The sequence below is a fragment of the Meles meles genome, chromosome 2 (genome assembly GCF_922984935.1).
Source record: "Meles meles chromosome 2, mMelMel3.1 paternal haplotype, whole genome shotgun sequence".
Taxonomy (NCBI): domain Eukaryota; kingdom Metazoa; phylum Chordata; class Mammalia; order Carnivora; family Mustelidae; genus Meles; species Meles meles.
In genome coordinates, this window is record NC_060067.1 from 12664478 (window position 1) to 12687180 (window position 22703).

At 35.6% G+C, this 22703-nt stretch overlaps 2 pseudogenes; both read left to right on the forward strand.

Moving 5' to 3' along the window:
• The first annotated feature begins 203 nt into the window (after nucleotides 1–203).
• LOC123933700 lies at nucleotides 204–21834 on the forward strand (annotated as a pseudogene).
• On the forward strand, nucleotides 8837–16424 carry LOC123933710 (annotated as a pseudogene).
• Nucleotides 21835–22703: the final 869 nt, after the last annotated feature.

Consider the following 22703-nt stretch of genomic DNA (forward strand, 5'->3'; position numbering starts at 1 on the left):
CAAATTCTGTACTTTGTCCCTTCACTTGCTTTCTCTGCCCGCTGACTGTTCATATAATACATTACTTTGAGGTATAGAAGTTATATTTTAACTTCTTGACTGATTTCTCCTTGGATATAAGCATGAGCAATGGCAGAAGGGAACAAAAGTTCCTATACTTTGAGGTATAGGAGTTATATTTTAACTTCTTGATTTCTCCTTGGGTATATGCATGAGCAATGGCAGAAGGGAAGAGAAGTTTAAAGGAAGTATTGCATATGACCAGTATGTCTATGAAATGGATCTCACCCCTGCTGCTGCTACAGCTGAATTGCTACTTCAGTTCTGGGAGTTGTGGAAGGGTCCTGGTGTGGCCAATGGAATACAGTCATTGGATCAATTTAAGAGCAATTCTGGATGAACTTCTCATGAGGGGGTCATGAGGTCACTGTCCTGAAATCTTCATTTTCCCTGTTTCATGATCTCAAAAATCCATCAGGTATTAAATTTGAGACATTTCCTCCATCCTTAACTAAAGATTATTTGGAGACTTTTTTTCAGACAATGGGTCAGGAAATGGACATCAGTGACAAAAGATATATATTGGACATATTTTCTAATAATGAGAAAACTATTTTTGGAATAGTCTGATATTTTTGAGACACTCTGTAAAGATGTCTCTTTGAACAAGAAACTTATGACAAAACTACAAGAATCAAGGTTTGATGTCATTCTTGCAGATGTCATTGGACTGCGTGGTAAGCCGCTGGCTGAGCTACTTAAAATATCTCTAGTGCACAGCCTTCGCTTCTCACCTGGCGATGCAACTGAAAGGCACAGTGGAGGTCTTCCTTCCCTCCATCCTATGCACCTGTTGTTATGTCAGAATTAAGTGATCAAATGACATTCATGGAGAGGTTACAAAATATGATATATAGGCTTTATTTTGACTTCTGTTTCCAAATATCTAATAAGAAGTGGGATCAGTTTTACAGTGAAGTACTAGGTATGTCATGTTTTTAGTTGATAGTGGAAGGTTTTAATTTTCCTAGTGTCTTGGAAGGTAAGTTTGTGTAAGTCAGAAGAATATGTCTTTTATAAATGAAATGATAAAATGAAAATATAAAATGATCTGTGAATCTCAAAAGTATTATGGAAAGGCTTATATTATAGAGTCAGTTGGAATCCTGTGGCCATTAGTACTGGACACTCTAGGAAGTTATAAATTACAAATTGAAGCACTTAGGATATCCTTAAGGAGTTACATATCCATTTTAACTAAGTATTTTTTTTTTAATTTTAAAAGTCACTTAGAAACTTCATAAAATGTCTTGATGAATGAAGACACATAGATTGAGGACTTACATCCATATTTCTACCATGAGTATTGTAGCATTTAGAAAACTGCTTCTACTTATGTAGCTCAGTTTCCTTATTTAAAATCAAACTATTTCACCATTTTACGAGAAGGATTCCTTCATGGTTGAGAACTATAGTGGCTCTATCTCAAACTTGGGAACCTACAACTTGAGGTTTCTAATGATTCCACATTCCTTCAAGTGCTTATAAATCATGTTTTAAAAGCCTAAAATCTTTTTCATGGGTGGACATGCATTCGTCTATATCTTTTTATCACTGTCTCTCCTTTTTAAAAAAATAATCTAGAGGGTTGCTGGGGGTTAGGAGGTAGGAATATGGACATTGGGTTGGGTTATGGACATTGAGGAGTGGTTGGGTTATGGGTTATGGACATTGGGGAGGGTATGTGCTATGGTGAGTGCTGTGAATTGTGTAAGCCTGATGATTCACAGTTCTGTACCCCTGGGGCAAATAATACATTATATGTTAATAAAAAAATAACCTAAAGGTGAGCAAAAATCTCTATTTCTATAATCCATGAGAAATTTTCAGCTAATTGCAAATATTTTAATTTCATTAATGATTGTTAAAGTCCTACCATGAACCAATCAAATGCAATCATAACTACAAAGAAATGAGCCATACTCTAAAACCACACACTTTACTTCGAAAATCTAGAATCAAGGAATGAGGTTGCTAAACTGTCAATTAGATGGAGTACTCTAGGAAAAGGTGTTTTCACGAGTATGGTAGGGTTAATTGTATAGTTTAAATATATTTGCAACTTTTATTTTTATAGCTTTAGAGAAAAAAAACCTTCATGTTTAAATCTATATGGTTTTGTTCAATAATTCTTAATAATGAGTGAATGTACTGGGGCACCTGCGTGGCTCAGTCAGTTAAATGTCTGCCTTCAGCTCAGTCATGATCCCACAGTCCTGGGATGGAGCACCATGTCAGACTCCCTGCTCAGCAGGGGGTGTCCTTCTCCCTTTCCTTCTGCCCTTCCCCAGCCCCACTCATGCTCTCTTGTTCTCTGTCTGAAATAAAATCTTTCTAAAAATGTGAATGTACTGATATGACATTAGACATAAAGTTCCTCTCACATTTCTCTCATTCACATTTTGTATATATAAATCTATAGGTAGATTTATACAGGTACACACACACATACATACACATGCAATCGCTTTTCCAAAGAATACTTTTAAGCATCTTTAGCTGCATCATTCCAAAATCCTTTCAGAAAATCACTTACTATAGTCACATGTCAATATTCTCCTTGGGTCTAACATTTGTTTTTGTTTTGTATGTGTTTTTTCCTTCAGGAAGATTCACTACATTATCTGGGTTAATGGGGAAGGCTCAAATATAGCTCATTCAAACCTACTGGATTTTGAATTTCCTCACCCACTCCTACCACATTTTGAATTTGTTAGAGGCCTCCACTGCAAACCCGCCAAACCCTTGCCTAAGGTAATCTATTTCTTGGTTTTGCTTTACTTTGCATTTTCAATATGAATGACTCTGTATTCTTTATTTAGAGTGTTTATTTATAGTGACACACACACAGGGAGCCAGATACAGTGACCTAATTAGAAACTCATGTATTTCTAAGTCAACACAAGTATCTGAATTTCATTATCATTACAAAATAAAGTGGAATATCTAGGAGACTTGAGAATAGTGTCAGCTAAATTAAGGCCTGTATTACTCAATATGTAAGTATCAGATATTCATTAAAAGAATCCTTACAAAGTAGCTAACATATTGCAGAGCTAAGTGTCAATATTCAGGGAAGCAGTGTAGACGGTTTCTGCCACCACCCACCTGACACCTTATCTGGAAAGAGAATATAAGCACATAATAAAAACTATGAAACATGTTATAATAAAGAAAAGATCACAATGGTAAGGAACATTCAGTGGGAATCACAGAAAAGATCTCTGAGTCACTGATAATTAAGGTGAGATCTAAAAGATATGCAGGAACATGTAGAAAAGGGAAGCAGAAAGTAGAGGAAAACACAAAAGAAAAGCAGGTAGAGTATGAATGACATTTCCCAAGAACTCCAAACTTACTCTAGCAGGAAGAAGCTAAGTAAAGGGACAGATGATGCTGGAAAGATAAGTTGAAGACAGCTACTTATAAATAGTAGTGTGGGCTAAGGGTTAAGGAGAAAATGAAAAGGTTTAAAGGAAAGGGAGAAATATGATTACATTTTCTTTTTAACAAAAAATCTCTCGGGATGTAGTCACTGAGTTAGATTGTAAAGGAGCAAGAGTGGAATGGGAAACCACGTGGCAGGCTGTTCCAAAAAACAGGCAACAATGATGGAAAACTGACTACAATGTTCACAGGAGATGACACTTACTGGTAATAATAGTACCAACCTCATGTTTTTGGTGGTGGGGGGGGAATAATATATATAAAACATCCAAAATGTTTCTGGCACATGCTCAGTGTTCCAGAAGAAATGTTAACTACTGTCATCACTGTTAATTTGTTACTATCACATACTATAAACAATCAATCCAATGGCTGCCAGCCATCCAAATCTAATTCCTCAACGGTAACTGGTTTTCCAACATATCGATATTATATTCTCACACAGTCCTAGAGAGCATGTTTCCTATAAAGTTGTTTAAAAGTAAATGTACAAATGGGGGCAAGGAAGTGAGCACATTAAAATGTTAAAAAAAAAATTGTAAGGGTTAGGGCTTTTCAATAGTGCTCTAACTAAAAGTAAAACCATGACTCAACAATATAAATGTGTTACCCAACAATTTCAGAGACAAATCCAACATTTACTTTCTTCCACTCCAGCATTTAAATCATTCCTCATATGAGATCCCAGGATTTTGCATCTTAGAGCATTTTAGAAGAGATGGTGTAGTCAGTCAGAACAGGTGTTGTCTACCTACACCAAACTTACAGAAAACATCAGTAAAGCTCCCCTAGGGAACATACATCTCAACACCATAACTGCCTGACAGAATGAATACAGAAAAATTGTACACTGCGTATATAAGAACCATAAATTCTGCATATTATAAAGACCAAATGATCTCTACTACTTGAATCTGAAAACTGCCCACAGCTTAAAATTATGAAGATTCTGTTCAGTTCATAGGATGATAGTCCTTAAGAAGGAAAACAAGAAACTAATATGTTTTAAATTGATACACCTTTTTCTTTTTTAAGAGGAGAGAGAAAGAGCGTGCATGGGGGGCAGAGGGTCAGAGAGAGGGAAAAGCAAACACAGTCAGGGGCCCGACACAGGGTTCGATCCCAGGACCCCAGGATCATGACCTGAGCCAAAAGCAGATACCTAACTGACTGAGCCACCCAGACTCCCCTAAATTTATATACCTTTAAGACATAAATAAGAAACGAGTGATCTTTAGTGAACAATTTTATGATCTCTTAAGAGATCCTCTTTGTCTACCTCCTTAGTGGTGGCAATATAAAACTGGTATCTTATTTGAGAGTAAAACACAGTGTACCTTTTGACTACAAATTATTTAGGTGATCTATAACTTTCACAAGGTTCAAAGACCAAGATAAGATTAGTGAAAGTTCCATGTTATCTAACCTCACCCTTGAAAGATTTCCTCATTAAATTTTGAAAAAGTAACTGTCAATAGGAAGTGGAAAAAGAGGAGAAAGAGAAGGACAGGAGAAGGATAAAGAGAAGTATCATAATAATTACTAATAGGAGCTGTTGTTCTGAAGTTGCAAAAACAAGATTTTAACCCATGTCAGTGATTGTTAAGAATTATATAAAGAAATGGTCTTTCCAAACTACTTACTTTTCCATTAATTATTAAGTTCTCAGAAAATTTTTGTACCCTTTTTAAAGAATTAAGACAGTTGGCAGAATGCATCAGGAGTCTTAAAAATGCTTTATAGGCTTTGGCTTCAGGCTACCCATGTGTCCCTGGACTCTTGTATTTGGTTCTACTGGTCTATATTCTCTTTTTATGCAGGTCCCATATTATTTCAGTTACTATAGCTTTGTAGTGCAGTTTAAAATCAGGGAGTGTGAGGACTTTTAATTCATAAAACTATGCAGAGAAAAATAATCAAGATGTACAAAATTTGAGGCAATTATTCATAAAAGTAAACACTGGAAGTAATCTAAATATCCAAAATTAAGTAATGGTTAAATAACTTATATTTGTGTATATCACACCATTATAATAGGTTTAATCAAAGGATGCTTAATTATACTTAATAAGATGTATTTATGAGATTTGGTTGAAAAGAGAGGGGCAAAATGATAAATATAAGATCACAATTTTCTTGCACAATGAAAAAATACAACAAATTGGGATTAAAATTTTCAAAACATATGTCATAATGTAGACTTAATTATATGAATAAAGATTAGAATGAAAACATACAAATTTTAGCATAATGTCCTCAAGATCCATCCATGTGGTCACAAATGGCACTTAGGTTGTTTCCACTGGTTGTTGTAAATAATATTTCAACAAACATGGGAGTGCATATATCTTATCAATATCCTGTTTTTCTTTGAGTATACACCCAGAAATAGAATTGCTGGATTATAAGGTACCTCTATTTTTAGTTTTTGAGGAATCTCCATATTGTTTATCATTAGTGGCTGAAGCAATTTACACTCCTGAGTGCAGTGTACAAGGATACCCTTTTCTCCACATCCTCAACACTTATCACTTCCTAATAATAGCCATTCTGACAGGCATGAGGTGATATCTCATTGTAGTTTTGATTCACATTTCCCCAACGATTAGTGATTCTGAGCATCCTTCCAAGTACCTGATTGGCCATTTGGGTGTCTTCTTTGGAAGAATGTTTATGTAGTTCCTCTGCCCATTTTTCAATCAGATTGGTTTTTGGAATTGAGTTGTAGTTCCTTATGTTTTATATTAACCCCCTTACCCAATATATGGTTTGCAAAAACTGTCCCCCATTCTGTAGTTTGCTTTTTCATTTTGACATTTCTTTTGCTATGTGAAAGCTATTAAGTTTGATGTAGTCCCACTTGTTGGTTTTGCTTTTGTTGTTTGTGGTTTTGGTCTCATATCCAAAAAAATCACTGCCAAGACCAATGTCAAAGAGCTTCTTCCCTATGTTTTCTTTTAGGAGGGTTAAGGTATCACATCTTGTGTTTAAGTCTCTGATATATTTGGGTTGATTTTTGTGAGTGGTGTAAAATAGGGGTCCAATTTCATTTTTCTGCATGTATATGCAGTTTTCCTAACACCATTGGCTGAAGAGATCATCCCTTTGCCATTGGGTATTCCTATATATGCAGAATTTGATTCTTACATTTTTTTAAATTAATTTGAGAGAGAGAACACGCACACATGCAACTGGGGGTACTGGCAGAGGGAGAAAGAATCCTCCAGCAGACTCCTCACTGAGCACAGAGTCTGACACAGGGCTTGATCCCAGGACCGAGATCATGACGAGTCAAAATCAAGAGCCAGCCACTCAACTGACTGGGCTACCCATGTGTCCCTGGACTCTTGTATTTGGTTCTACTGGTCTATATTCTCTTTTTATGCAGGTCCCATATTATTTTAGTTACTATAGCTTTGTAATGCAGTTTAAAATCAGGGAGTGTGAGGACTTCAACCTTGTTCTTTCCAAGGGTTGTGTTGCCTATTTGCAGTCTTTTGTGGTTTCATGCCAGTTTTAGGATAGTTTGTTCTATCTCTGTGAAGAATGTCATTTATTTATCTATTTATAGAGAGCATGACTGGGGGGAGAGGCAGAGGGAGAAGAAAAGAAAGATTCTTAAGCAGGTTCCAAGCTCAGCACAGAGCACGACACGGTGCTCCATTTCACAACCCCGAGATCATCACCAAGCCAAAAATCAAGAGTCAGACCCTTAACAGACTGAGCCCCTCAGATGCCCCTGTCATTGATATTTTGATAGGGATTGCATTGAATCTATGGATGGCTTTAGGTAGTGTGGACATTTTAGCAATACTAATTCTTTGCATCCATGAACATATATTTACCACTTGTGTCTTCTATTTTTTTTCCCCACAAAGTAGTTTTTGCTGTACAAACCTTTCACTTCTTTGGTTAAATTTATTTTTTTCCCTGTCGTTAAATTTATACCTATTTTATTGTTTTTGATGCTCTTGTGAACAAGACAGTATTTATTTTTCAGATGTTTCATTATTGGTGTATATAAGTGGAACTGATTTCTGTATGCCAGTTTTCTATCTGCAACTTTACTAGTTGATGAGTTCCAATGGTTTCTCTGGGTGAGTCTTTGGAACTTTCCATACACAAAATCATATCATCTGAAAATAACCACAATTTAACTTATTCTTTTCCAACTGGATGCCTTTTACTTCTTTTCTTGCCTAGTTGCTCTAGTTAGGACTTCTAGTACTATACTGAATAAGAGTGTCAAGAGTGGCATCGTATCTTCTTCCTGATTTAGAGGAAAAGCTTTCAATTTTTCACCATTTAGTATGTTAGTTGTGGGTTTGTCATCTATAACCTTATTATGTTGAGGTATGTTCCTTCTATACTCAATGTGTAGTTTTTCTAATGAAAAGATGTTGTATTCTGTCAAATCCTTTTCTGCCTCTATAGAGAGAATTGTCCTATTTTTGTCTTTCATTCTGTTACTGTGATTGAGTTCCATGTTGAACCATCCTTGCATCCCAGGGATAAATCCCACCTGGTTATGTTGTATAATTCTCTTAATATGGTCTTGAATTCAATTTGCTAGTATTTTGTTCAGAATTTTTGTATCTATATTCATCAGGGATACTGATTTACAGTTTTCCTTCCTGTGGTGTCCTTATTAGGCTTTAGTATAAGGATAATGCTTGCCTTGGAGAATGATTTTGTAAGCACCCCCTCCTCTTCAAGTTTTTGGAAGCATTTGAGAAGGACTCCTTTATATGTTCGGTAAGAATTCACCAGTGAAGCTGTGGGTTCCTGGGGAATTTCTGTGTTTGGAGGTTTTTGATTAGTGATTCAATCTCTTTACTCATTATTGGTCTGTTCAGATATCTACTTCATTATTCAGTCTTGGTAATTGTGTTTTTCTAAGAATTTATCCATTTCTTCTATGTTATCTAACCTGTGGGCATATAATTGTTCAGAGTACTCTTTTGTGTTTCCTATGCATTTCTGTATTATCAATTACAATGTCTCCTCTCTCATTTCTAAGTTTGAGTCTTTTTTTCCTTAGTCTACGTAAACATTTGTCATTTTTATCCTTTCAAAAAGAGAGAAAAATAAATACTTTATCACTTGCATGTGGAATCTAAATAAGCCAAACTCATAAAAACAGAGAGTGGTTATAGCAGTTATCAGGGGCTAACCACACTGGCAAGATATTTTTTAAGAGTCCAAACTTGCAACTAGCAGTAGTAAGTCTTAAGAGAGCTGATGCACAGTATGAATACAAAAATAATATATTATAACCCTCACACTTGCTAAGAGACTAGATCTTAATCATCCTAACAAGAAGGAAATAATCATGTGACAAGATAGAGATGCTATAATTATGATGGAAATCATATTAAATATGTTTCAAGTCAAGATGTTGTACACCTTAAGTTATACAATGTTTTATATATATATATGTGTGTATATATATATATATATATACACACACACACACACATTTTTTTCAATTAAAAAAAAAAAAAGACATACATTTTAAACCAGGCATATCTCCAGATAGACAGCATGATTAAAACTTACTTCATTTTTTTTTTCAACTTTTTATACTTTTTCATATTTTCTTGCAATAAGCTTCTTTTCACAAGGATGTCAGGGAATGAGATCAAGCAGTCTGTATCAGTGATTAATCTGCAGAGAACAGATTAGCGTAATACTATAGGGGACCATCTTCCACAGCATGGATGAAGGAGTTTCAGGCCAATCAAACAAAACACTAAAATTTTCATTTTAGGCCAATGAAACAAACAGTTTAGGTAATCTTAACTGTTGCTACAGTCACTGGAATTACACTACACCAGGACACACTATGTGAGTCATAGGAAAGTTCAGTATCATATTGAAATTAATGCCATCAGGGGAATTACACTTTTGTTCTACAAAACAGTATACAAGACCACTGAGGTTTGGAAACTGTTTCCTTTTTCTCTAAAAATAATTTTGAAAAGAAGTTTTGTGACAATGATTAGGATGAGAAAGTATATTTTTATATTGGAAAGCCAGATCATTATGTTCCAGAGAAAAAAGAATAATCAATTTAAAGAAAAGGAAGAATGGAAGGAGAGGAGGAAGGGAGGGAGGGAGGGAGGGACGGATGGACAGGAGGGGTGGGAGAAAAGGATAAGCACAGGGTTTTTAAAAAAAAAAAAAGCATATGGTTTTGATCAGGTATCCAGGTAACTTTTGCTCCTCTACATATTTCCCCCTTTGGAAGGAGAGTACACCGAACATTGTGGAGTTATTCTAGTATAGTAAGTAATATACATATTTTTAATTCACGATTAATTCATTCACGATTTAATTTAAATCGATCAGGGACAAGACGACAGAACGACTCTGAAACAATTCTGGGCAAACATGTCTTCACCAAGAGTATTACCTAGTCTGAATCGAGCTATTCAGGAGGGTGACCACAGCTCTGCTGGAGAGAACCCCGAGGCAGCTCTCCCACTGTGGTTCAAGGGTTCCCTGGGGCCCTTACTGTGGTGATTTAAAGACATAATGATTAATTTTAGTGAAATTCACTCAATCCTAAGTCATCTAAAAACCAAAGCTTTTATAACTCACTGTTGAACCAACTGCATCTATGAGGCCAATTACCATGGTATCCCTATGGTGGGCATTCCTTTGTTTGCAGATCCACCTGATAACATTGCTCACATAAAGGCCAAGGGAGCAGCTATTAGTTTGAACTTAATACAATGTCAAGTACAGATTTGCTCAATGCATCGAGGATAATCATTAATGATCCTTCCTGAGTACATTTTTTTTTTTTTTTACAAGACACTATTTCTAGAGAGATGTGCATACGAAAGCCAGGCAGGCACCCATGAGTCCTGCTATGAAAACAATTACAAGTAATATTTGCTCAGTGCTGGAAGACCAACTTCAATAATCCATTCTGAATGCCAGAGTAAGGTTTCTTGCATTTAGGGAAAATGCAAGAGGTTTAAGGATAGTAATTTTTGACATAATCAATAAAAAGAATCACCAAAATGGTTAACAGAAAGATTAAGAGGAAGCACTGAGAACAAAGCAGGGAACCATGAGTGTTGTAACAGTACTTATCTGCACAATTACAACTGTCACCATGAGAACATCGTTTTAAACTCTTCTAAAATTGTTTAATTTCTGTAAACCAGCATGTTATCAATCTTGAATTTCCATTAAACACCTCCAAAATTTTCTATGCTAATATTTTGATTCTGTCACTGATAAATTATAATTTATACATTTATATACTTAAATATATATAATATACATTCATATAAATTTAAACATTCTACAACTTTCAAATTTATCCAATTAAAACTTTGTGAATACTATTTATAAATGCAGTTATACTCAGTAATTTGGTTATGCTTGTTTTATTTGATAGAACTGTAAAAATCAAAAAGTAATTGACTTAGAAGACATCTACTGGGATATTCCCGTTTAAAAGCCAAATTTTCTGGACCAGAAATATTTGGTTTCCAAATTACTTCAGGATACACATTAATTTCCTATACTCTATTATTACTAATATCATAAGTATATATTTCCCCTTTTTATTTCATAATGACTTTAGAAATAAAATTTTGTGAATGTTTGGTTATAATATCACAGGGCACATCTGCATTTTAAAAGCGGTGTTATTGGGCGCCTGGGTGGCTCAGTGGGTTAAAGCCTCTGCCTTCAGCTCAAGTCATGATGCCAGGGTCCTGGGATCGAGTCCCACATCAGGCTCTCTGCTTGGCAGGGAGCCTGCTTCCCCCTCTCTCTCTACCTGCCTCTCTGCCTACTTGTGATCTCTGTCAAATAAATAAAAAAAAAAAAAATGAAGTCTTAAAAGCGGTGTTATTTAATTTTAATTGATTATTCTTCCTAAATAAGCACCATGAGAAGCACATTTTTTGTTTCTTAAGGATGGTACTGTTCATTTGGCAGTTTTATGAAAAAGCGTATCTTTCTAAAATAGATGTCTTTCTACTTTTAATTCTTAATAAGGTAAAGCTGTGCCCAAAAAGTGAGGAAAATTTATTAGCTGATATGTACTGAATGCTTATGAAATACTAATTCCTTTGTATGGATTAAGTAACTAGTTCTTCAATATAGTTGTTTCTTATTGTATTACAAATATGTTTCAGGATTACTTCCCTCCTCTCAAAAACTCAGTGGTGCTCTCACTGGTTTTCACAGGACAGGGACAGAAGTTACCTCCATGGTTACTGCTACAGTGTCAGAGCACTTTGTGATTTAAAGTTTGTAAAGCCCTCTTTATTAATCCTTCTTCCTTGTCTTAGTCCATAATCATTTCAACAGTAGAAACAAATGCAACTAGCAATGCCTGCAAGTGAAATATTGAGCACTCTCCAGATGCTAAAATGGCAATACTAACTAGAAAAACCACAATACCAAACCCAAATGGGAGTCTCCAAATGACAGGGACAACTCCAAGAATCAATACAATATTCCTCAAAATAATCAGGTTAAGATATTATTCCTATCCATTCAAAAATGAAAAACTGAAAAACAGAAATGAAAAAAAAAAACCACACAAGGTATCAGAGTCAAGACTCAAAACAACACAATCCATTCCACACTTGTAAGCACGACTTCACTGCTATGAAGTCAATACCAGCTCTTGATCAGCTCTGCCCGGACATGCCCCTGAACTTCACATGGACTTGTCTCCTATCTCTGGATTATGACAGTACTTTGAAACTTGCTTACCAGATCTATTAATTAACTCATTCCACTTTCTAAATGGGAAATACTTGTCATCTCCCAGTTTCTTTTTCGTCACAGCTTTAAGTCCTAGGCAGTCAACAAATTCCAGCCCATAAATATCCCTAATTGTCTCTAAGGAAAATAATAGCATTTTTCTCCAATGTTACGTGGCACTCATTTTTACCATCCACACAAACCCTTACACATACACATGAAAATTTCATTTATCTTTTTTCATATACCTTTTCTACTTTGTTCTGTAAATTATTTGGTTTTCTTTCAGCTATAAAGAGAATGCTCGTGGTCATCAACCACTCATCATGATCAGCTTATAAAGCCTCTTGACCAACCAGTCTTCTGGATTGTCATTTGTCACAAAGCAGCCAACACCCACCTTCTTAAAACCTCACCTGGTTCCAGTACCACTCTTTGGATGTGATTGGGTTCCTGCTGGCCTGTGTGGCAACTGTTATTTTCCTTGTCATAAATGTTGCTTGTTTTGTTGTCAAAAGTTTAAGAAAGAAAAGAAAAAAGGGAACAGACTTTTGAGACACAGTGGGCATAGTAAGCCAGGAAGCGTAAGTAAGATCATTCCATTTAATTCAACCTCTGTGGATCAAGTTGTGACACATTCTCCTCCACATTTCATTAAGACCTGTGCCTCACCCAAATATTTTACTCTTGGTTAAATATACTGTGTTAATTAATCCATTCTACCCTAAGAGGGAAATAATCCTATGTATTTTTTGACAACTACTTCCCTCAATATTCTTGAGATTCAATTCTGTTCATCAAACCAAGGAGGGGAGGACATGCTACCTATAAAGATAGATTATAGTCTATTTATAATTCTCATTTAAAAAATCCTCAAATAATTCTACCTTAATACTGACATATATAATTTCATAACTGGGAAAAAAAAAAGAGACTCACTGCAGTTTTAGTCTGTGACTTAAGAAACCTGATTTTTACCACACATTTTCAGAAACATCTGCTCTATAAATAAGATCAAATACATATGCCCCTGACAAAGAATAACACAGCTGAACACTTTTTAAAAGTGGCAAAACAGATATTATTCAAACTAGTGTAGGAGGGGAGAGAGATTCCAGTATAAACTGACTGTATAAGTTTATACTCCAACTAAGACAAAGGTGCCTGAAGTTTTTGGGTTTTTGTTTTCGTTTTTTTTTTTCGTTTCCAGTTGGGTCTTTCTTGGTTAAGTAAGAGAAAAATTGTTCCCCAGGGGCCAGCTTTCTTTCTCCTAAATAATTCTATAGCTTCTCTGTCACAAGATGGAAAATTCTGCTCATAAAAAAGTATGGATGCTCTGTCATTAGGTAGAGTGTGTATCTTGTTTAGTATCAAGTGCCAGAAACACAGGCCTCAAAAAGGAAAGGAAAGGAAAATGAAAACCTTGTGCATAGGTGGGTATCCCCTCAGAAATGGTATATGCAGAGTGCCAAAATTAAGCCCTTGCTGCCATTCTACCTCTTAAAAGCCAGAAGGTCAGGAGGCCTCTGTACTCCTTGACAGACAGATAGCCCCAGGTCCCCACTAGCCCACCACTCCTGGGGAGGTTTTCCAGGTCCAATTCCAGAGATCACATTTTCTTCAGCGAAGACTCAATATGAGAGGTGGGGCCATCTTTAAGGACACAAGTCATGACCTAAACACAGATGGAGGATAAGTTAAAGTTTGGTCAAGAACCTCAGCACAATGTTTAGGCAAGTAAGTCCTTTGTGTTTATAGTTCACAACCCTCTTCAAATACAAAATACTTTTTCCTTTGTTACAGGAATTCTGAATGTTCTAACTGGCTTCCTACCTAAAACTATGCACCAGTAAAACCTTTGGTTGAAAGGACTATAGATATTTTCCACACAAAGCCTTGGATATGTCTGAATATCTGTTCTTACTTTATTGAACAACCCTTTATAACTGGATAATAAGACACAAAATAAAAGGAGGGTATAATGATAGATGGGGTCCAGTAAGATTTAGTTCAATTGCTCTGGATTATGTTAGAAGATTTCCCCCCTCCAACAAGAATCTCCCATTTTTTGACCTTACCTTGTCAAGTCAGATATTTCCAACTCCTTTAATACATGGGATACTGAGGATATCAAAACAGAAACTTATATAACCTTTTTACTGATTCTTTTCTCACACAGCATAGAAAAATAAATTGCTGATGGCATAAAGAGCCAAATATTGTGTGTGACAATTTTTAAAGTCCATGCATAAGAAAGCATTTGAAATAGCAAAAAGGCCTCCAACGCTTGCCTTTAAATATTGGCAATTAGAGTCAGAATACAACTTACTAGGTAAAACACAAAAATAAAAAAGAAACCAAGTTAAGAACAGTTCTTCCGACTGACAAGAGATATATTTAAACAGTGAGATGGAAATGAGGCATACTTAGCACTTTTGATTATATGGAGACTTTTTAGCATTCTTCTACACAACAAAATTACTTTTAGCAGTAATCACTGATGAAATTAATTACATTAATAATATCCAGAAAGGAAACAATGAATATTTTCTTTTATTAAACCTGGAATATATAATCATGTCACTAAAAAGTAAAAAATAAATAGTAAAGTACAAAGAAGAAAAAAGTAATGCATTAATGTTCTTTAATTACATTAATGTCTTTTTTTTAAAAAAATAGTGAGGTGGGGGAAGGGGTAAAGGAGAAAAACCTTACACATACACATTAGCCTGAGGCATAATGAAGCTCTATGTGTACTACCCAAGCTGAATTCCAATCTACTTGTTTTCTTAATGAAGTAACTTCTGCAAATAAGATAATGAATGATTGCCAAAATTGGTCTTTGCAATTCTTAGACCATATAGCCACATACATAAACCTATGTCCAGTCATAGGTGATCAAGAATTCTCATTCCTTTTAATTCTGAAAAGTTTCACATACAGCGATATAACACTTAGAGCCAGGAAAAGATGTAAACATAAAGGTACATTTAGCAAAGTCACAAAAATCCCAGTATAAATTCCAAAAATTACAATACCATCCATGTGTTTGTTTCCTCAAGGTTGATTCTAGCGTCTTCCAAATGTCTAAGAAGTCCAAGGAAATTCAAACACAAAAACTTCAAGTGGTTACACAGAATGACAGAACTGATGTAACTTTTTTCATCTTTATAATCTCTGTGCTAGTATTATTTCAAATATACTGCTTACAATCAGAATTACTTAAACACCATAGAGATCAAAGACAAAAATCAAATGATTATGGACTTAATCTTGATAATAATGCACAAAGTTGGGTCCATCTATGTCAGGAATGGTGTAACCAAGAGTTTTAATTCCATATTCCATATAGAATGCAATGTTTATTAAAGGATAAATAATACAAATATACTATTAGTTTTCTTCTCATATTTTTTAGTATATCTTTAGGTCTAATTTTTAAGTACATTCTTTACATATATGTTCTTAAAATCCAACAAGTCACAAAAATTACTGAAAAATAAAAAAGAACGGTGAGGCCTTTAAAGGGATGGGTCCCACTGACACTCCGCAGTCACCCCAATATCCTCTACTGATAACGCCATGACATTTAGCCAGTTAGCAAAGAAGAAATTTTGACAGCGTTCAGATTCAGTACGACAAAGCTGAATCTGAAGCCAAGACACAATAAACTTGAAAACTGGCAGAGCAGACAGTATTACAAATTTCTTATTTGCTTGCATCCCAAAGATTTTGTACCTTTGAGCACTGCATCATGGTAAAACTCAGATGAATAATTTTAAAATGAAGTTTGTGAAATGGGGGGTATAGAAGTCCAGCCTCAAAGACAAGGCTGAAAGAGGCCCACTGAGTCTGCAGCCTCATTGATCTCCAAATGTATAAGAATATACAAACTAGCAGGCTAGATTCTCTTTATCAGTAGTAGCTAGCACATTAGTAAAGGGAGTCATTCTGTTGGACCCACATGGAACCATCTCTGCCCCCATGACCAGTCTGTTCAAACAGCCATGAAAAAGTACTAGAGTGATCAGTTATTTGGTGCCTCTTCTATAGTAGATATGTGTTTTACCGACTCAAAATATATGGAAATGCATTTCACTGATTCGATAAGCAAATCCCTAATTCTTTATCTCACTGGCCATCTTTTTGTATGTTTTTTGTCTATTCAGGTTTGTTGTTTGCATATACTGCACTCATTCTCTACTGCGGTGTTTTTCTACTGACTCTTCTTTGGTGACGAAAAACTACAAAGGGTAAATTTGTTATTTGTAAAAAATCTAGAATTCTGGGGTCATGGTGACAGTGGCTCAGAGCGGCAAAGATAAGGTAAATGAAAATGATACAAACTGGTAAAAATTAATTAGAAATCCTAAGTCAGAGAAGATGACCTTTGGAGCTATGATTGATCAATCTCAATGAGGACACGCAGGATGCAAGAGCTGGAATGGAATGAAACAAAAATTGAAGCAAATACACTGACTCAATCACAAATGCTGCAATGAAGAACAGGATGGGTGACTAAGGCCAGGAAAACAATTAGAAACAAGAGAGCTTTAAAAGTACATACAACAGGTAATCAGGAGAGTCTAAAGGCTCTGCACTGGCTCTAAACTGGTGATCCTGCTAGGCTGCAGCAGAGGCAATCAAAAAACATTTTGAAGGGATGTTTTCACAATACATGTGGAATGTTTGCAGAAATCAGTATCTGTAGAAGATTAACTCATGAAAACCACAGGAGGAGATAACCAACTATACAAAACAGGATGATTTGCACCTAAAGATTACAGATAGAGAAAAAAAGTATTTAGACATGAGTGGTTAATGTAAGAAATGAAGTGTTGAGAAGGATGTATAAAAGAACCATTCTGAAATTCTAAAAATCAGAAATTCATTTATTAAATGAAATATAATTGAGTATATGAAATAAAATAGAACTGAATGAATAGAAGAATGAACAAGATCAGTTACAGAGAGAATTGGTGAATTTTCTGTTTTCCTGACTGAATCTTGATTGATAGAGCCTCCTAGACCTAAAGGCTCTAGAAATTTCCAGTAAACTGATTAAAATATAGGTGTTACCTGCCAGCCCCTTGGAATATTCATAAATCTATACTAAAAGAAACAAAGATAAGTGGAGGAAAGTTCTTCCTTATGGCAGAATTCCAATTAATAATTATAGAAGAAATTATGGATACATAAATCACCATCAGGCAGACACCACAGTAGTAGTTGTTTTAGGCAAGAATTATCCATCAATGGATACTAAAATTACAAGGCAAAGGCATGATGACAAATAGGACATTTACAGTCTCCAACTATCCCTTCATAAAATACTTAATTTCAAAAGGGAAAGTCATAACTTTATAGTGTAGAAACTAAAGACATCATCTTAATCAAGTGATCAGTTAGTAACACTGTTAATGAGATATAGTAACATCATATGCCTTATGAAAACGATAGTGAAAAGAGCACACATCACTTATTCAGCATTCTTGTGCAAAAATGCACAATCTGAATTTAATCATAAACATGAAACAAACCTAAACCTAAAGGTCATTCTATCAAATAACTGGCCAAGAATTAATCAAAAGCATTAAAATTAAGAAAAAAAAAAAGGACCAAACATTATCTCAGATTAAAAGAGACTAAGGCGGTTGACAACAAAATACAACATATGATCCTGGATTGGATCCTGGTGCAGGAAAAACAAATGTCTAGAAGCTAAATACTTAAACTGTGGTCCCTATACCCTATCTACCTCTAACACCCTCCTTATTCTCCCTACACCAAAAAATTTGGGTCCTTTTATAAAAGAAATAAATTGTCCAGGGTAAAATAAAGTAACTAGAGTCAATATAACACATCTAAGTAAAGCCTTTTTCATTCTGACATTTACAGGTGCCTTTACGGAATGCCGTGTGTGTGTGTGTGTGTATGTATGTGTATACACACACACACACACACACACACACACTTAGCATGAAAGCCAAAGTCAGCCAAAAATAAAAGTCTTAAGACAATCTTAGAAAAACAGAAACAAAAACAAAAAGAAACCAAAAAAGCAAAAAACACCAAACAAACAAAAACCCCATCCAGTTAACAAGTCCTTCACTGGTACAAAGAGATCCAGTGAGTCATTCCATTGCCTCATTCTTAAATATAAACAGACAACTAAAGATTAACAAACATTAGGGGAAAGCTAATAAAATGGCAGAATAAAGCTAAAATACACATACATTCTCAACAGACATAACGAAGAATTTTTAAAAATGAAAGACTAACTGTATTAGTAACTTCAGATATCAAAATTACTTCATCCATATACTATAAAACAGAAAAAAGGGAGAGCTTTTGTATATTTCACACCTCTTATGCCCCATCTCCTACCTTTTCAGCCCATTTTTTTCTCCAGTTTTTACTGTGACAAGGAGCTTTTGTAGTTATAGCCTAATAGCAAAGCTCTCTCACTTTCTGCGCTTTGACACCACTGCACACACTGCTAAATGAACTCACCCAGCACTTACATGTGTACAATCTAGCAGTATGTTCAACGGGCGCTCTCTCCTATCCTTCAGGTAGTCATTTGAGGGTATATTCCATAGCTGCTTACTAGGTCTTGGTGGGATTAAGTCCCAGTTGTCCACAGTGATCTCTGTAATACATAGGTACTGACTTTTCTCCCTTCCCTGGATTTTCCTGTTTCACCTTTCCCTATCCTTTACTCCTGGAACCCTTGGATTTCTCAAAGTAAACTACTGCATTCTGATCCTTATATCAGGCTCTGAAGAGAACACAGACGGAGATCATCTGTACCAGATACTGGCTTTAAAAGTAGACCCCCAAGAGGAAACTTGGGAACTGGACAATTCACTCGTAACTTATGACATGGGCAAGGGTGACTACTCCTAAAATTCAGTAAAATCACAATTTTTGATTCATACGGGGGAGTAAAGAATGAGGAAGGTAAAGTACTGACTTACTGACTATATGGGCACAACCGTAATCATACAGTATATAGATAAAGTGGCTTTTGTTAACAGTTTTAGAAGGCTTAAAATAAGGCAGTGACAGCTCAGTTTAAACAAGTATCAAATTGAAACATGCTGTGAAAGTCAAAAGTTCTCCTTGGCAGTGTTTATAGACTCTTCTCTTTTGAAGCATCAGAAAACCAGGTTTAGAATTTAATTGCAAAGATAGCAGAGCTACAAGAGACCCAACTCACAACTTCAACACGCCTCCTATGCCAAAGTCAGTGCCTGGATAGAAAAAGAATGGAACCCTGAGACCTGGGATATTGACTCCCCAGTTTCTTCTGGGTTCTGCTTCTGGAGATAGGTTGGTAAAGAAAAATCTACTGAGGACACAGTAACGTTTCCACCCAACTGAAGCTATGACTTGATCATTCTGGACTCCCCATATCAGTGAGACAGAAAAATAGTTATTATTAGTGGGGACAACTGACTCTGACATTACTCTTACTAGGATCACAGTTACATGACAGGAAATAGGGATTTTTTCCAAGACCCAGGAGATGTAGAAGAATGACTAAAATTCAGTAAAGTTGGAACTCAGTGCCTAACGATAAGTCTTAAGTGTGTACTTGCAGCAACCATGATCCAAGAATGTTAGGGTAACATGGGGACAAGGGCTCATATCATCCCATCAGACTAATAATTTAGGACAGCCAGTCAAACTGCAGGCCTATTGCAGGCCTAGAGACAGGGAAATACGAAATTTTTAACAGAGGAGGAAGATGATAAATATTTATTATTCCCTCAGAACCAGTTGCACAGTGAGGAGAAAATCTTGTTCTTACTAACACAACACCGCTTTATAAAGGGTGAACTTGGCTACCATACTGAAAAGTCTATCACTGATTGGACTTAATAGAGGGCACGAAGGGATAAGAGCATTGCAAAATGTGGACTGTATTTATTGCTCATTTTGCCTTACCTGACCTCTTCACTGCTTTCTATCCTGTCACTACCCTTGTTTTCTTTCAGCCACTGCATTATCGATCAGCTTCCTTAAAGAGATAACCAGTCGCTTAGCAGCTGTCCTGCAAAATCTTGCTTTCTGCCCCTGAGTCTCTCTGATGTGTTACTGATGTGGGACACCTATGACAAGCTATGTTGTCCACATGAACATCCAAATACATCAGAGATACACCATACAAAACCCTTGACAAATGGGAGACAAGAGCCATAACACATTTGCTCCTCTACCATTTTTTAGGTGGCTTAATCTAAGAAGCACTCTGCATACCACTTTAGATGATCCCAGCAGGATAGAAACCAATTAGTTCTCCACAGCAGTGACCAGGTTAATAATGAACCTTGGTACTGGTTTTCCCTCATTTCTTATGTCACTTTCTTTTTCCCCATGCTCCTGTTTCATAGGATTAGTTCTAGAAACAAAATACTAACATGCAAGTCCTTTTTTTAACTGCAGCTTTCTAGGGGAAACTAAGCTAAGAGAGACATTCTTGAAAGATAAAAAGTAGTGGCTGAACCTGAAATACATGAAAACAAACGAAATGACAAAACAAGGAAATCTCTTAAAATGTATAAACAAAAGACAAAGATGAGAGAAAATGTGACAAATGAAAGTATTAATCTAGGTAGTAAGATAAACTGAAGAAAAAAAACTGAAAAGGTAAAAAGCAGCTATTATTAGCAAAACAATATAATGAAGTTTTCTAGAGTAGACATGTGTGTCATCTTCAAAAACAGCCAATGGGAGAGCCAAGCTGGATGCATAAAATATTCACTACAATGAAATTTTAAACAAGGATAAGTAGAAGATGCTTAAAGATTTGAGAAGGGAAAATTTTTAATTACCTGCAAAGGAACAGGAATTGTACTTCCCCCAGCATCAGCAACAAGAAATGCTAGGACAGATCAATGTCTTTATTTTTCTGAGAGAAAAGTATTTTTAATATAGAGTTTTCTATTTCTCCAAATTAGGAATCAAGTATTCAGAAAACAGAATTTCAAGTATTTTAGGAATTAAAACAAACTCACATATTCTTCTTCAGTCAGAATATACTACGTTATGCTGCAATGATAACCCCCAAATTTTCCAGTTTTAAAACAATAAAGGTATATTTCTCTCTCATGTTCCATGTCCACTGCAGTTACACTGAAAGTTCTGTGTCAAATTATCCTTACCCCAGAAACCAGGTTGACAAAACTGCCACTAAATCTCTGGAACATTTTTGGTGACTTTCACGTAAGAAAAGAGGCTTTTCACTGAAGAGAGCAAGTTAGCTTTATACAGCAAAAATATACAAACCTATAGTGTGCCTGGAAGGTAGGTGGTGTGTGCAGGGGGAAAAAATATATGGTAAACAGCACTAATGACTATTAAACTTTCTCAGGCAGTTATGTGAAGAATTTACTCCAATAAAACAAAACTCCAAACCAAGAAACAAAAAGAAACTGGAATCACTAAACAGTGGACTCACTGTGGATTTGCTGTGCTAAGTCGTACAGTCAGGTTGGAAAAGGAAGACACATGGCTCCAGCAGAAGACATCTTAGTTAAAAAATGAGTGAAAAAGAGGACAGAAAAACTCGAAAAAAGTGAGGACATGATGAAGAAAATAACTGGGGGGGGAGGGTGTTGTTGTTGAAGGGGGATTGAGGAGGAGAAGAGGTAAAGAAAGGCAAAAGAAGGAGATAGGGGGACAGTGAAAGGAGGAAAGAAATCCAATTAAAATTTACCCTAGGAATATTATCCATTAAGGAGCACGGGTGTCATGACATGTAACATAAACCAGTAAACAGTATTATTTGGCTTTGGAGTGAATAACAGTTGCAATATACAAAGCAGAGAAAATGTTTATGGACTGTGCTAAGAATCAATCTACAAACGGCAGAAGCTTTAACTACAGTTACAAAATAATATAAATGTTATCCTGGATAATGCAAAAGCTGCAGCATATTTTAGAGTAGTTAACTGAAGGCAGGAGGTTAATGGAGATAGAAAGGTAAGTGGAAGGACAGAACCAATTTCTTCATCTTACAAAATGAAGAGACAAGTGAAGCTTTCTCCAAAAAAAAGAGGTAATGGTCAGTTTCTCAGTGGAAGAATTGAGACTAAAAATGTAGCTGATTTGGAAGGGAGCAAAGTTTTATGAGGGTTGGATAAATTTAAATACATATACATTATCTGCACTGTATAAATTTTGAAATAGCTATATACTATTATTTAGAGATGTGACAACTATCAGCAAAAACAAAAACTGAAATGGTTAAATAAGGCTGATCATCAGAAGATACTTCCTTTTCATGTAAGCCCACAGATACCATTTGATCTATTTAACCACATGTATGAATTCTTAAGTTTTTGGTAAGTTTATTTTTTACCCCTTCCTCAATGAAATATTATCATTAAAGTCAAGAACTAGACAAGAATGTTTAGTTGTTAATCTTTACTATTCAGTGCTGTACTGGA